Source organism: Piliocolobus tephrosceles, chromosome 10, assembly GCF_002776525.5.
Source record: "Piliocolobus tephrosceles isolate RC106 chromosome 10, ASM277652v3, whole genome shotgun sequence".
Taxonomy (NCBI): Eukaryota; Metazoa; Chordata; class Mammalia; order Primates; family Cercopithecidae; genus Piliocolobus; species Piliocolobus tephrosceles.
This window is the reverse complement of record NC_045443.1, coordinates 5,349,953-5,366,172: the sequence shown is the minus strand read 5'-3', so window position 1 is coordinate 5,366,172 and position 16,220 is coordinate 5,349,953. Positions and strand designations below refer to the sequence as shown.

General features: G+C 44.3%; 1 long non-coding RNA gene across 1 annotated transcript; it reads right to left on the bottom strand.

Annotated features, from left to right (window-relative positions):
* Window positions 1–13,915: 13,915 nt before the first annotated feature.
* On the bottom strand, window positions 13,916–15,819 carry LOC111555894. Its single transcript, XR_002735669.2, has 2 exons — window positions 15,596–15,819; window positions 13,916–14,412 (listed from the first exon to the last, which is right to left on the bottom strand). It is a non-coding gene; the product is annotated as an uncharacterized LOC111555894 (long non-coding RNA).
* Between the last annotated feature and the right edge of the window lie 401 nt (window positions 15,820–16,220).

The following is a 16,220-nucleotide window of genomic DNA, read 5'->3' as shown; positions in this document are numbered from 1 at the left end:
TGTTAACATGCAGACTCTGAACCAGGGTAGGGCTTAGAGTGCATTTCACACAGCGCCCAAGTGATACTGATGCACCTGTCTAGAGATCACATTCCCATAAGAATAGATTTTTATCTCTATGTATGTATGCGTGTATGTATCTAGCTATCTAGCTATCGTGTCTATGAATGGTATCTACCACAGTATATATATCTATCCATCAATCTATCTGTCTATTTACCTACCTACCTTTCTAGCTAACTACTCTCTAGTTACCTATTTATCAATTTATAAGTGATAGGTAGGTAGATGAGAGAGAGGGAGGGAGCTAACAGAGAGATAGAGATATTTTGAAATCAAGAAACATTTTTTATTGATCTTTGATTTTCTTTACAACACCAAACATGGTGCCATGTCCATATTATGCATTTTGCTAAATATGTACTGAACGCAATTGAACTGGGGGGAAGAAATTCAGCTGTTGGAGCGGGGAGGGAGGGGAAAGCTGGGGATAGGAACTGAAAGGTGGTTTCTGAGATTAGCTAAGTACACAAAGTGGTTGTGGAGACGGGACCTAACCATCTGAAGACTTATGACCATTTGTTCAGGTTACTTACCACTGTATTATCACAGACCACTCCAACTTTGTGGGCAAAAGCAACAATTTCATATTTCGGACTGTATAGTTTAATTTTTTGTGGTTGAGACCCGAGGTGACTATAGCTGTGTTTATCATATGAGTAACATAAAACAAAGACACCTGCGGGATTTTCATCTAGGTCAGGGAAAAACTTTCCCCATTGGACAGCATTTAAAGGGACAGAGGGAGGCAAAAAATATGCCACTAGTCTCTCTGTCAGACATTGATTTTCCTCCTCTGTGGTGCGGGGGGGTTCACAGATGCAGGAAGCCAAATGTGAGGAGAGGATCCTAGCAGTAGCTGCGTCTGACACACCCTGCCAGCCAGGTAAAGATTCTAGCCAGTCTGTCCAAGTCTTAGGGCTCAGACCCCGCTGCTGCTTTCTTTCGAGAGGAAGAGAGGTTGCTGCTGAAAGGACCACATCTCTAAAGCATCTCTAGCCAGCTCTGGCAGGGTGCCACCAGGAACCCAGGCACAGTCCAGAGAGCTTGAGGAAGAGAAGTGCACTTGGAGCTGCTTTTCCAGCTTCTTTTTCATTCCTCTGGTAAACCAGTTATTCCAACTTGCCCCAATTACACCTATGCCTGACCTCCTCGAGTTTTCCCTCCATAAAAAAAGAAAATTGAACAAAACCGATATTATATCTTCTCCACGAGGGATGCTGTCACCCCCAGATTAGAGAAAACATGTTTTCTCCAGCTTCCCCACAATTCCTTGGCCAGCATCTTTCATCATCTAAAGCATTTAAAGGGACAGAGGGAGGCAAAAATTATGCCACTAGTCTTACTGTCAGACATTGATTTTCCTCCTCTGTGGTGCGGGGGGTTCATAGGTGCAGGAAGCATCTATGTGTTACTCATATAATAAACAGAGCTATTGTCACCTCATGTCTCAACATGGAGGCATTGGAAGTGAGAAACAAGGGCTCAGGACCTCTTAGGCTGGACCAGCAAGAGCCAAAGAGAAGACAGCTTGGTGAAAATAAACCATACTAAGGCACCTTTCTTTAAAATTAAATTAATCCATACACAAATAAATAAGAAGAACTTGATTAACAGGTCCTTGGTAGCCTGGGTCTTACTGCCAAATATTACAGAGCCTATAAATCCATGGTACATCACTGTTCCATAATCCATGGCAAAGAAGGATTGTCAAGCAATAGTAGCTAATAGTGTATTAATCAGCAAAAAAGTGAAGCTGTCCCTCATCTAATTCTCTATCCTGGATGCATTCGCCTTATAGATCTTCCGTAAAAAAACAAAAAAACAAAAACACTTTAATGAGGGGGGCAGCTGTTTCCCCTTCCCTCCCCTTCCCTTCTCACTGGCCCCTAATCCAACACCTTGGGAAGGAAACCCTGGAAGTGACCTTCCTTTCCTGTTTGATGGAAGCGACAAAGATGGAGTAAAACAAAACACACAAACAAAACATGCATAGCTGTGCTGGGGGCAGGCAGCTGGTCACTTGCATGTGAAGAGATGGAAGCAGGAGAGGGAGGAGGGGCAGGAATGAGGCGGAGGGTTGGGGGAGAGCAGGAGATTATGCTTAAACCGACCCAGATCCTGACAGAGACCTCCAAGGGCTACTAGGATTTCCTGTTTAGAAAGATTAATGTGAGAGCCCATTCACACAAATCAAGGCTCCCATCTGGAGCTTGATTTCTTCTTTTCCTCCCTCCCTCTCTAGATATAATCCAGGAATAAATTCATTAATGGATTCATTAAATCCGTTGCATTTTCAAAGGCCAGACATAGAAAATAAAGCGTCCTAAACACACAGGGGCTGGGGGTTCAAGAGACAGCTGGTCCTGTGAGTGCTGCTCTTCTCTCTCTCCTTCCCTTCCCTTCCCTCCTCCACGGGCAGGTTGGTGGGTTACAGGTGCATGGTCACCCACTCTCAGTCTCTCTTTTTCTCTTGTCCATCTTTTCCTCCCTCAGGCATCTCAAAGGTTTCTACTCCCATAACATGAAAACCTAACTGTGAAGTTACGAACCAATGGCTTCGTTTGTAGTTTAGGGTTAGAAGGGTTTGAATTGTTTTCTGTGTTCTCAAGAACAGAAGCATCCCTTATTTTCTAACTCTCTGTTTAAGTGCCCAGACCAAGGAAGGCATTCATTGACTACTTTTGAATATAAAGTATATTCAGTCGAATGTATGTCTTTTCTGGCTAGATTATTGTCCACATTGTATAAAGATATATTTATGAATTTAACTTATGTATCAAGACATAGTAATTTTTAAATTACCTTATTTAAAAAATGTGAGACAGTTTTATTATTATGTAAGCAACATCCCTTCTAAAGCTGGAAAAATCAGGTGGTCACTACACAATTCCTGCAGTCCAGGCAGACAAAGATGTGCGTTACATTAGCCTTTGCACCCATTTTTCCCAATGTCCTATCAAAATAAGTTATCTTTATTTCGATTTGACAAAACGTTGGTTTAGTCACGGAATGGGATTAAGGTTCCACTATGGTTTTGATGTAACTGGACCTGGAGGCTGGGATGCGATGGCTTCCAGAGGCTTGCTACTCAAAATGCAGTCCATGGACCAGCAGTGTCAAGGTCACCTGTAAATGTGTCAGAAATGCAAATTCCTAATCCCCTCGTCAGACCTGTTGAATTAGAACATCTGGAGACACGGCCCAGGAATTTGTTTCCACAAGTTCTCTGGGTGATTTTGATGCCTGTCAAAGTTTCAGAATACGGCTCTACAGGGCTGATTCTTTTACTGGATGCCATGGTGCATAAGAAATTCTGGGGCTGGGAGATAAATTCTCTTACGTAAGAGTTTGGGATCTGGACTGGGGTAGACCTAGCTGGAGTTCCAGCAATATGCCTTACTCATATGACACTCAGCCTCTCTACGACTCAGTTTCTCTATCTGTAAAATGGACACTAATGGTACCCACCTCTTGTAATTGCTCTAAGTATTAAAGCTCTGATGGAATATAAGTACTCAATTATTATACTTAGTATTGTTAATGCTAGTTAGTTAGTCTGCAATTTGACAGCTGACAAGTACATGCACAGTCCCCAAATTATCTGCATCAATTGTCTATAGTGACCATTGGGGTAATTAGTGGCCTCTATCTTTGTTCACACGATAATGTGGCCATGATCTTCTAGCTTAGTGGAAAGTGAGGCAAACTGTTTCCCTGGGTCTTAGCCTCAGCAAGGCAGATACCCTAAGTGGTGGGTGTCAGAGTAAGAGACCCTCATCATCTGGTCCAGGCCTTCCTGGTAATGTCAGTTTTCTAATTGCTGCTGTAACAAACTGCCACAAACTTAGTAGCTTAAAACAACACAAAATTTTTATCTTGCTATTCTGGAGGTCGTAAATCCAAAACAGGTCTCTCTGGGCTACAGTCAAGGTGTCAGCAGGGCTGGTTCCTTTGGGAGAACTTCAGGGGAGAATTTGTCTCTTTGCCTTTTCCAGCTTCTAGAGGTCACCCATATTACTTGGCTTATGGCCCCCTCCTCCACCATCAAAGCCAGCGACTGTATCACTCTGATCTCTGCTTCTTTTGTCACCTCTCCTTCTCTGACTCTCCAGCATCCCTATTCTCGCTTTTAAGAACTCTTGTGATTACATTGGTTCTACCTGTATAGTTCAAGATAATTTCCATTTTAAGATCCTTATTTTAATTACATCTGCCAAATCCCTTCTGCCATGTGGTAATATGTCTACATGTTCCAGGCATCAGGATGTGGACATCTTTGGAAGACCCTTATTCTGCTACCACACTGTTTTTTGTCCCTCCTAAGTGTGCAGGGAGACTCATAGGATGCAACTTCCAGAGACACAAGAGATCTAAGAGATCAGCTAGTCAAATCATCAGATTTTACTGTCTGCAAACATTTGGAGATGGCTCTCGAGAAAGAACAGAGGCTGAACAACCTAAGACCCTGGCTTAACACCCAGATCTGTGGAGTCCAGTGGTCTCACCAGCAGGCAAACTCTCTGATGCCGAGAAAAAGCCCCCAAGCAGCCAATAGTATCAAGTCATAAGAATTTAAACCCGGACTTCCAGGAAGATGAAAGGTGATACTGAAGACTGAGTCATGTCACGAGGTGCCTGTCTCCCGGTCTGTGAAGGAAGAGTTTATCGTGTTTCCTTATTCTCTGGAAGCTGTCTTTCTACTCCTGAAGTCCGGTGCGTGCATGGGATATTTGCAAATTGAAAGCCTGGTCTCTCATTAGTCACTGTCACTTCTCATGGAGCAAGAAGCAGTGTGATTTCTCACACATAGCAATCATTTCTTTCCCTGATAAAGACAGTAGTCTGGTGAAGGGCAATTATCTCAGCAGAATTACCAATCTTGCAGCATGTCTGAAAGCACATAGTATTCATTTGCTGCTATTTTAATGTCTGCCGTCTTCCTAGTTCCTCCCCAGCCCAATGCTGAAATCCCCACCCTCCCACCCTCTTTCTTTTCTTTTCTTTCTTTCTTTTTTTTTTAACTAATCTTGGGAAATAGCTTCCTTATTTGTAGCAGACCGATGCCAATTGTGGGAATATGATATTGCGGATCGTGATAAGGACTCTCACACTCTCAGCTGAGGCTTGGCCACCACCCATTGCATTTCTCAACTGAGCTTCAAAGCTTTTGTCTTTGCGGACAAAGAAATGACTGGCAAATGCCCCCACGGCTGACTTTGTGAAGGACGTGGTGACTCTCAGCTCCCTGGTATTACTCTACTAAACTGGATAACACTGTACCAAGTGGTGAAGGCTGCTTTCCTAGAGCCCAGGAATAAGGCAAAACGGCACTGTGTGTGTGTGTGTGTGTCTGTCTGTCTGTCTATGTTTGGGCTGAGGTGAGGAGGGCCTGGCTGCTAACATCCTCTCTAGGCAGTGTAATAAGCACTACATTGGGAGGCAGAAAACAATGGTTGAGTCCCGCTGTACACCTCTGACCACTCACTACCTGTGTGGTTTGAGCAACTAATTTAGCCTGTCTAATGTTTTAACCTATAAAATGAGAAATACAACATTGAGCTCATAGTTACAATAGGGTTTGTGTAAAATAAACTGCACTTAAACTGGGGCCTATTCTGTAATCATAATAGTTAACATTTTTTGAGCTGATGTTAAATGCCCAACCTTGAACTATACCTTTCGCATACCCCACAATGCTGCATCCTCAAAACAGCCCGAAGGAGTAGATGTTATTGTTAATTCTAGTGTGTAATTATGGAAACTGACTAATGCAGGTAAGCGAATTGTCAAAGGTCTCTTGAGTAGTAAACGGCAGAGCCCTGGTGGCTGCTGGTCACTGCTATGCCATTATTAGGGCATCTCCTCTGAAGAACTGTATAGCAGAGGATGTTTTTCATTGGGGTCCTCTTGCTAACTCTCCATACCCTTCTCCCACCCTGGCCTTACTTACGTCAAGTACTATTCAAGGCCGTTTGGAGAAAAGCCAATGACAAGGTATGAATGGCTGATAGTCCTGAAGAGTTCCCATGACATTGCTTGTTCATACACAAGAATCTCTAAAAGGTGGAATGCCTTATGTCTTGTCACACGCAAGTGACTTCAAGAGGCAGAGGTTTCAGATCTGATCGTCTATGTGACTTCTGACGGGGGAGTAGCCTATCGGCTCCTCAGCCAACCAAGACAGCTCCACCTGCTGCCTCGTGGCTTCTGCCTCAGTCAGATCTGTGCAGCCTTGTTGAGATCAGAAGGAGTGAGGTGAGAAGGAAGCTGCTGAGAGGAAAGTTAAGGCCACCAAGACTCAGGTGTGGAACATCAGAGGTTTGATTTTCAATCTCAGAGGAAGGAGCCTTTGTGGAGGCCATTAGCACTTTAGAAACACTGGAGATAAAGAAGGGCTTGCTTTTTGAGACAGAACTGATAGTCACCAGAAATCACAGCTGGGCCATGCCAGCTTTCGCCTCTTTATGGACATTTATAAAGATTCAGGCTCTCCCAGGGCCTTCCTTTGGGGGACCTCTGAGGCCCTGAGCCCATCATCGTCTCGGCATTCGCAGGAAGGAGGAGACAGGCTAGGATGAGAAGTCTCAATCTCTGAAGGAAAGGGCAGCAATACATGGTGATGGGTGTGAAATCTGACTCTGCCAAACTTTCTGGCTGTGTGACCTTGGGCAAAACACTTAGCTTCCCTGTCCCTTCATTTCCTTCTCTGTAAAATGGCAGTAATCCTATTACTACTATATTAACAGTAGTAATATAACAGAGTTGCTGTAAACATTAAATTAGTTAATATTTGTAAACTGCTCAGACCAGTGTCTGGCACACAACAGGCCCTATGTGTTTATTAATAAATGAAATTTTAAAGATAGATTTCATGCCAGGAAGAGGGCCCAACACATTCCTCTTTAGAAAGGCTATAAATAGAGTCAACCAAAGGACGCAAGACTTTCCTGTGAGTTAGGGAACTGTAGGGGCTATGCAGTGAGGCAGAGGGAAAGATTGCAAGCTTTGGAGTAGAAAAATCTGGATTTGGATCCCATGACCCTATTTATGCTCTGTGTTACGTAGAGCAAGTCCTGTAACTTCTCTGAGCCTCACGTCTCTCATTTGTAAGAGGAGAAGATGGCATCTAACCCGCCAGGTTATCACCCAGATTGATGATAATGTGAAAAGTAACTGGTGCCCCACAGGCTCCTGTCATGGTTGGCTCTGTGCCATTATTCTTATCATTGTCCATCTGCTGAGTAGGAAAACTCAGGAAGGCCACGTAACCTTTGTCAGCTACTCTCTCCACTCCAGTTTTCATGCAGGTACACATACTGCCTCAGGACAGCTTTCCTTTTTTTTTTTTTTTGGAAACGCAGTCGCCCAGGCAGGAGTGCAGTGGCGCGATCTCAGCTCACCGAAACCTTGGCCTCCCGGTTCAAGCTATTCTCTGGCCTCAGTTTCCCGAGTAGCTGGGACTACAGGCGTATGCCATGACGCCCAGCTAATTTTTTGTATTTTTAGTACAGATGAGGTTTCACCGTGTTAGCCAGGATGATCTCCATCTCCTGACCTTGTGATCCGCCTGCCTCGGACTCCAAAGTGCTGGGATTACAGGCGTGAGCCACCGTGCCCAGCTGATTATTATTATTTTATTTTCTTAAGAGATGAGATCTCATTCTTGTTGCCCGGGCTGAACTGCAGTGGTCTTGTCCCCATTTCTTACTCCAGGTTTTCAATGAGTCTTTGAAGCTTGTGGACGTTACAAGGAGGCTGTATTGGTCAGGGTGCAAACAGAAACGCAGAACCTCTAAGAGGTATGTGTAGTAAATAATCAGTTACAGGGACTTGACCCTATGCAATCATGGGAGCTGGTTAAGAGTCTCTATAAGGCTACTGTCTTTCTGTCGGATGCTGGAACTCCGGGGCCCCAGGGAAGGCATCAATAACATGGGAGAAGGCAAAGACAAGCTGGGCCCCTCAGGACAGAGTGGAACCTGTATCTTATCTGTGTCCTCACTGCCTCCAGCCTTGATCATGCGCTTGTCCTAAAGGGGAAGGCGGCTCTGTGCCCTGGAGCTAAAACACATACCTGGTCCGGGAATCAGAGAAGCTGGCGAAGGATTCAGGGAAAAGCAGAACATGTGCAGGCGCGCCTGCCGCCACCCCTAGGGCATGAGTCACAAATGAGTGACAATGTGCCTGAGTTGCAGAAGCACCTGCCCCACCCTCTGACAGTGAAAAATAACACAGCTGTGGCTTCACTTTTGTCCTCCAAATTTCAAGCAAAAATGTCTCTTATTCCCCACTCTAACTGGGAACATGCAGGGAAAGGAATTCTGGGAAACATATTTCAGGCTGGCCCACTTGACACGTTACAAAGCCGCCACAGCAATTGTTTAAAAACCTAGACGAGTTCACATATTCACAAGCCACAAGGTTCTCAACTCTGATATAAAAACGTAACGTTTTTCATAACTGTTTCATCTATTTTGTGCCACATTCAATCCCTGCAAAGGCGTTTCAAAGACAGAGGCTGGATAGTGTATACTGAGGTACTAGCCACACACATTTAAGTGTCTAATTGAAGTGTAACCGTGGTTTTTTTTTAGGGAACATGTAGGAAATGTATTTCTACACTAGGCTAAGAATCCTTACTCTCTGAGGCAGGTCCTAAAAGGCATCAGAATTCACAACAGAGGGGAGGAGAAAGTCAGAAACATCATCTGCGACCTTGTGACCAGTTGTAGAAACCAGCTAACGGTGGAGCAGAAGGACCAGGAGGTACCAATAATGAGGAATGAGTTACAGAAATGTGACTGTAGGCAATTGTGGAGACTGCTGGATGGTCTTTAGAAGGCTGCTGTCTTCAGATCTGGTGCTGGAGCTCTGAAAAATGCACCTGTGTTTCCTTTTCGGCTCTTTGAGAATCTGAATATGCATACGTACCGTTTTTTCCTCTTCTTTTAAAAGTAGTGTATTTTTACCTTTCTTTCCTCTGCATCTTCTTCCTTTTCCCCTCTTCTCATTCTGATCCCATCTTGATATTTTGCAACCAGAGGACTGAATGGTCAGTGTGATTGCCACGGAAGCACTCTATTTGTAAAAGAAGGAAGGGAGGAGAAGACACAGGATGGTGGTAGATAGCAGAATGTAGAAACCTAGTATCAATTTTGTTTTTTTAGTAGGATGAGTGACATTACAAGCTAGGATTCAGTTCCAGGTGTGTGAACTGCCCCATAAGAAGAAATTATTTTCATCTTGACCTGGTCCATTAGGACAGAGCCCCAAATAAGGTGTCAAGAAGACGAGGTCCCAGCCCTAGCTCTGTCACTATATTAATTCTTGACAAGTCTCTTCATTGATGGAGGGCATTTTGTTCAGTTCTCAAATAAGAGTTATGAGATATTAAGGTCATCTGAAAATGGATAGAGCTGTAGTTCGAAGATAGCTACCACTCAATACTATCAATGTACTGTTGGCACAGATGTGAGGACTATTACTGGCCTCCCCTGACAAAGAGTCTTTGCTTAGCCAAACTTTAATCAGGCTTTGAACCTTCTTCCTAGGTCCATCTGTGTACTCCTTGGTCTAGTTTTTGCAAATAATCTCCCATTCTTCATACCTGATCACCCTTCATTTCTGATAAGGTTCCTCATCCTCCACTATGTTGTAACCAAAACGCAGGTCGGTTGCTCACCACATGCAGAATCCAATGAACAAGAGTGAGGCTTGGTACAAAAATAGTGAATTTATTCTGCAGTGAGCTTGGGGAAGGCGCACAAAACTCCTTGACTTTAAATGTGCTGCTTCACCTCTGGAGACACTTTTACAAGGTAAGGGGGAAACTGAGCAAGGGCAGGAGTTCCTCCTGCAAGCTTGGTGTCTTATCCACCAGACAGTTGAGTCCATACCTTCCCGGGCAGAAATAAGTTGGAAAAGGGATCAAGCTGGCATGCGTATGATATGCCCTTCCTGTGGATGAAAGTCTTGAGGCAATTCCCAGAGGGTGGAAGTTCCAGGCCACCTGCTGGAGGTGACAGTTCCCTGGTGGGTATGCTTTGGCCTGCAAACCTGCTGTCAGCTCTAGAGGAGAGATCTATCTTGGAGCACACAGTTAGAAGAGCTTGCCCTGCAGGGAATGTCTGGTGAGGGGGAAGTGAAAGGTTATATTTGCATTCCTAAAGGGCTAGGTAGGAAACAGGGAAAGGAGAGAGAAGAGAAAATAATAAAAAATAATAATAATAACTCGTTCTCTTTTTCCTAGAAAAAAAATGGGGGCACTCAGTTCAAATGTCCCTGGTGATGTATGTTCACCCTGGCCTATCTTCAGCAAGAGACCTTGAGGTCAGTTTAGCCAGAATGTCCCTTACCCCGATGTTCCTTTTAGTAATTTTCCATCCACTGACCCCCACCCTGTTCCTTGGCTATATATTTCCACTTGCCCATGCTATGTTCAAGGTTGAGCCCAGTCTTTCTCCCCAACAGCCAAACCCCTTTGCAGTGGTCTCCGTACCTTTCACAGCGGTGTTTAATAAAGTCCTCCTTATCTTGCTTTAACACATATCACTGATTAATTTTTTTTCCCTTAACATCCCTTAGATTCTTACTCCAAGAAACTTCTCTATTAACGCTGAATGAGTCCATGGTCTGTGCAAAATTTAGTTCTTAGACGTGCATAATGTTTAAAATGTGTAATATTTCATTGGTTTTTAAGAAGGGGTTGTAGACTTAGAGTTGGTCACAATGCTTCAGATGTTCTGGGAGTTCACATCAAGTCCAAGAATGAGGTTGCCACAGGAAGACCTGATTCAGGGAGATTAGCAACCAGCCCCATTTTCACTTTTTTTTTTTTTTTTTTTCATTTTTGCACAAAATCCTTTCACTCCCACCCTCTGACCAGACTGGCTTTTTTACTTTCCCTAGAGCAGTTGATGTGGCTAGAGGCTTTACTTTGTAAGCATTTACATGGTCCTTACAATGAAAATCAAGTCTGGTCTTCGTGTCTGGACCCCCAAGACCCAGCTCAGTGCCTAGAAAGCAGCAAACCCCCAATATCTGTGTGTTGAATGCATGAGAGGTCAACAGTGGGGTCAAGTATGCATTCATGTCAATAATGAAGACCTGATTAGCAGATCAAATAAATACTTCAATCATCCTCAGAATAAAAGAATAACAATCCTGGACTCATCACATTATAACATTAAATTTTTATGAGTAAAAAATAGGCATTGCAGAAAACAGGAAAATACAAAAAAATTTAAAACATCCATAATTTCGCCATCTAGTGAACATTTCTGTATTTATATTTTATATATAATTCTTTTCAAAATAGAGATTTTTCTACATTTTTATTTAACATTGCATTGCTAAATTATTAAATATTTTTCAAGAAGGGTTTGTAATGACTGTGTTATTATTCTATTAGAGTATATTTATTAGACCAAATGTACCTCCTATCCTGATTCTATACATGAAAAATGCACTAAAAAATGATATGAACTGCCCAGCATCCCTCCCACAGCCAGGAAGAGGATAAAGGTGGATTCTGAGCTCAGATGTTCTGAGAATCCAGAACTGCCTTCCTCGTGAGTGTGTCTCTAACTTTATAATGGCTCTTATGAATGGCTAATTTAAGTCACTCTTCCCTAATTTTGTTCAGATACTTTTATACACCCTACCCCCACTAAAATACAAGATTCTTGAAACCAGCGTTTTTTATTTCTCAGTGTTCTATTCCCTCCTCTTCCCACCACATATCGCTGTCCAACATCTAACAGAACACCTGAAGCTTTCACACTGGGTGACCTTAAATCCTGTTTGGGAGGGTTTGAATTTCAAAAGCCCCATTAAAGCTCCCCATTTCCTTTGTAACAAACATTTTGCCCAAAGAGTATTCAGGGACTGAGGACAAAAAGCAAACACTTGCTTCTTTAGAAAGATGTTCCTCCATGTATACAGAGAATTGCAAGAAAAAGAGAAAGAGAGGGTAGGAAAGGAGCAAATCAAATCATCTTTTCTTCTGATTCCTGTCTGATTCTTGGCTCCAAGAGGACTGGTCAGGCTGCAGCAGCTTTTGGGGACATGTGGTCAGCTGAGCGAACAGTGGAATATGTAGGGGGGTGGGTGGGGAGGAGCGGTTCCCACAGAATTTTGAGCTGGAAGAGGACAATGAAGGCCACTGGGAGGTGGTTTTTATCTCTCAATTTGATGTACTCTGATTTATGAAGTGATAGCCAGGAGCCCAAACCGTCAGTTGTTGGATGCTCATGGGAGACAGGGGGTGGGGGGCTGCCCCTACTTCTGTCCCTGGGACCTTCCCACCCAGTACTGTGGGCCTCCTTGTCTCTGAGCAGCAGCCCAGCCCTGCTATGTTATAAACTGAAATGTCTACCACCACCTTTCCTTGTCATTATCTTAAACAGTTCGTAGAGATGAACATCTACAATATTAGTTAAGAATTTTGGTATTTTTGCTAAATATAAACAACTTTGGTTTATAATATTCACACAATCAACCTACGCTGATGAAGAATACTTACAACGCACTCTTATATCAGAGGTGGAGTTGTTACATCGTAGTACAGGATAGAAAAATGGAGGGCCTCCAGTCCATTGAGAATTTCCCCCAAACTCTCTCTGGGACTCTGCCTGACACAGGCTCTCCATGGCGAAAGTCTCATTCCATTCAGACGTGACCTGGAACATATCATTTCCCTTTGTGCTGCTTTATCAGGCAGAGGCAGCCACAAAGAACTGGGCAAATATTAGTGCTAAACTGTGAAGTAACTAATTTTTCCCTTACCTTGGCTGCTAAGCAAATGAACAAACCTTATTCCTGTGTTTAAAAAATATATAAAAGTTTGCCTTAAAATAAGCACCTACCGACCACCCCCCACCCCCTGCCCGCAAAGGCACTCAACCAGTGCATGGAAAAGTGTGTGGAATGTGCTCACATCCTGCATAAGTTAGAGGGAATTTTCTCTGAGTATTCTGTCCACAGGATGTAGCCTTGCCTGGCCTTGGGTTGATTAACTAAAAGGCCAGATGGAGACACAGTCCCCAAATAGTACTGCATAACCTTCAACAGTTCTTTAATGTTCTTGACTATTAGGCATGGCAAAATAAGACCTTACCTAGGGATCAAAAACAACTGAAGAGCAATTATAAAGGAGAAAAATCATCATACTGGAGGCATAGAGACTGCTCCCAAGCAAACCGCTTTCAAGAAACCCATCCTATTCTGGGTTTGAAGGGCTCAGCCAGTATTTGCTTCTGCCATAGTATGCCAGTCATATATTCCCCTTTGCTGGTCCTCAGTTTCCCTCTCTGTGAAGAAGATGGGTGTGCCCCGTTTCTTCTTTTGTCCTATTTATTTTTGGAAGCTCTTGGGGAGCATGTATTCAGAGATTTCTCAGTGGGCTTCCATGTCTCCCATCAGGACAGGAGAATTATTGATCCCAGTGGCTTTTATTTGCCAATGTGGGACTTTCAGAGACTTACAGAAGAGACAGGCAAACAACACAAATGGAGAGAAACCCAAATGGAAACATGCATTATATATGGAAACAAGTATTCAGACATGTGCACCTGGCCCTCTCCCACTCCCCATGCACATACACAGAATCACACAACTCTACAAATACACACACAGGCAGTTCTGAACAGACAAAAATATATGCAGGGCTATTTACACAGCCACACCTGAAATCAAACAGACCCACACCCACTCTTGAATATTCTCTGTCACAATTTCCCACTATAAGGTTAGAGATCAAGCCAACCTTGACCTCTTTCCTACTCCCAGCCCTCTTCTTCACCAAGGTTATGAGTACAGTTATGGGATCCAAGGATCCAAACACACACGTTTGTTGAGATGTTTATTAAAATTCCAGGTTTGGGGAACATGGAGAATAAGAGAGTCCCTCCCATGGGGAGTTCAGGTCTAGCAGGGGAAAGAGATGCACACAAAGCTACAAAGTCACATGGGAAGTGCTCTAACTGAAGTGAGCACGGGAAGTTGGACCTATTTCTTTGATCCTGAGATCTGGACAGAAGACAATCCTCCTCCTTCCTTCAGAGGATACAATGGAAACCCAGAGGAATCTGCTCGGCACCAGTAAGCTGGAAGCCACGCTGCCTTCCACCCAATTCTCTGTGGGGACGCTGTGCTGGTTTCAGTCCCTGGGTCCTGCCCTTAGTTCCGCCTGTCTTGCTTGCCCCTCAGGTGTGTCTGGTGGTAGAAGTTGAGGAAGAGAATGAGGAAACTGAGGGCTTACAGGAGCACGGACATGTTGAACCCATCAGGGAAGGGGCACTCAGTGAGGAGACTGTAGGAAGAGGGGGCAGCAGTGGCCACAAACTGACCCTGGGCAAAAGAAAGCATAAGAAGAAAGAGAGGGGAGAGCAGTCAGTTCTTTCCACCCCATGATCCCAAGAATCTTCTTGACCCTTCTCCTGGTCCTGGTTGCCCGAATTCCCCCATCTAGCCATGTCATGGTGGTCCTGACGAATAAACTCAGTATATCCAGAGCCCCATATGGGACACTTTAGGCTGTCATCACCATCTGGAGGGCAGTGGTGTTCCCAAAACTGCAAGACATCAGGCACCTGGAGGGTGCAATCGGTGATCACAGACTCACAGGATATTAATGTTTAGAGGTCGGTCATCCGGCCGAGGCCCTCACTTTATACATAATGACATTGAGACCTGAGCATGGAAGCCACTTGCTCAAAGTCCCACACTGTGCCAGTGAGTTAGGGTTGGTTCCAGGATCATGAGATGGCTACTGAGGTCCTTGCAAGTTGGGAAGCTAAGGAAGATCTAAGGATGAGAGGGCTTGTTTATGGGCAGATGCCAAGTCACTGGTATAGAGTGACAAGTCAAGAATAGAACCAAGGGTTCAGCCAAGGCCCCTGGAGCCAATGGGATCTCCTTACCAGTTGTAGGGTGGTAAGATACTGTTTCCACCAGAAGTAGGGCCACATAGGAGGCCACAACCTGGCCAGTCCATAATGAAGACATGGATCAAAGAATTAAGCATCCCTATGAAGAAGGCTGCAGAGTGGGGTGTGGGGAGATAAAGGAAAATAAGTGGAGCTGGGCTTAGCTGTGGTGTGGGAGTTCTCTTTGATATTTCAGTCCTCCAAGCTGCAGAGAGCACCTCTGCAATCTCTACAGAAAATCCCTGGAAAGACCTTATCCTGCAGAGGTCTGGCATGAGCCATCTGAAGTCGTGATGATGGAGGGCTGGAGTTATTGAGATGCTAAATGAGAATGTTTCCACTCCCTTTGTGTTCTCTGGGCTGATGGCTATGATGAGCATCTCCCAGCAGCCACCTCCCCATCCCAGAGATGGGTAGTCCAAGAGCTCTAAGGAGTCACAGGGACAAATGGGAGCAGAGGCCTGGTCTCATGGCCTCAGGGAAGGGAAAAGTTAGAGACCAGCCATGATATTCCAGGGATGCAGGTCTCCTGAGCTGGGACTCAGCCCAGCAGACCTGCCTTACAAGGGCCTGGGGAAGGGCTGTCCACAGCACGCATCACTTACCTGGCTGACTGCTACATATTTGACTCCAGCCCACCCATCAGAGGGCATGGTGCCATGATGGTAGAGGTGCAGGAAGGTGGGCTGCTCTGGCTTCGTTCATAAAATAAAGAACACCTGGAGAGGAGGAAGAGATGACGTCATCTCTGGAGGTCTCCTTTCTCCAGACTTCTCCTGGGGCCTCAACTACCCCTTAGAGTGGGATGGGGTAATTCTACCTGTTTTACTGAAGGAGTGACTAAAACTAAAGGTAAATAACAATAGTCAAACACCAGTCTATGACCTACTGTGTGCTTTAATTGAGGCTTTTGAAATTCAAACCCTCTCAGGATCTAAGGTCTCATAGTGTGAAAGCTTCAGGTGGTCTTCTAGATGCTGGGCAGGAATGTGTGGTGGGAAGAGGAGGGAAGGAAACACTCTTCTACTTTATGTGTATAAAATAATCACTGAAATACCACATAATTGTATGCAGTTTATACTTCTACTACTTCCATTTTTCAGGATAAAAAAAGGCACAGAAAGGCTAAGTAACTTGCCCAAAGGCACACAACTAATAGGTGGCCAAACTGGGATCAGAACAGTCTGGCTTCAGAGACTGGGTTCTTTCCAACATCAGATCCTTGCCCCC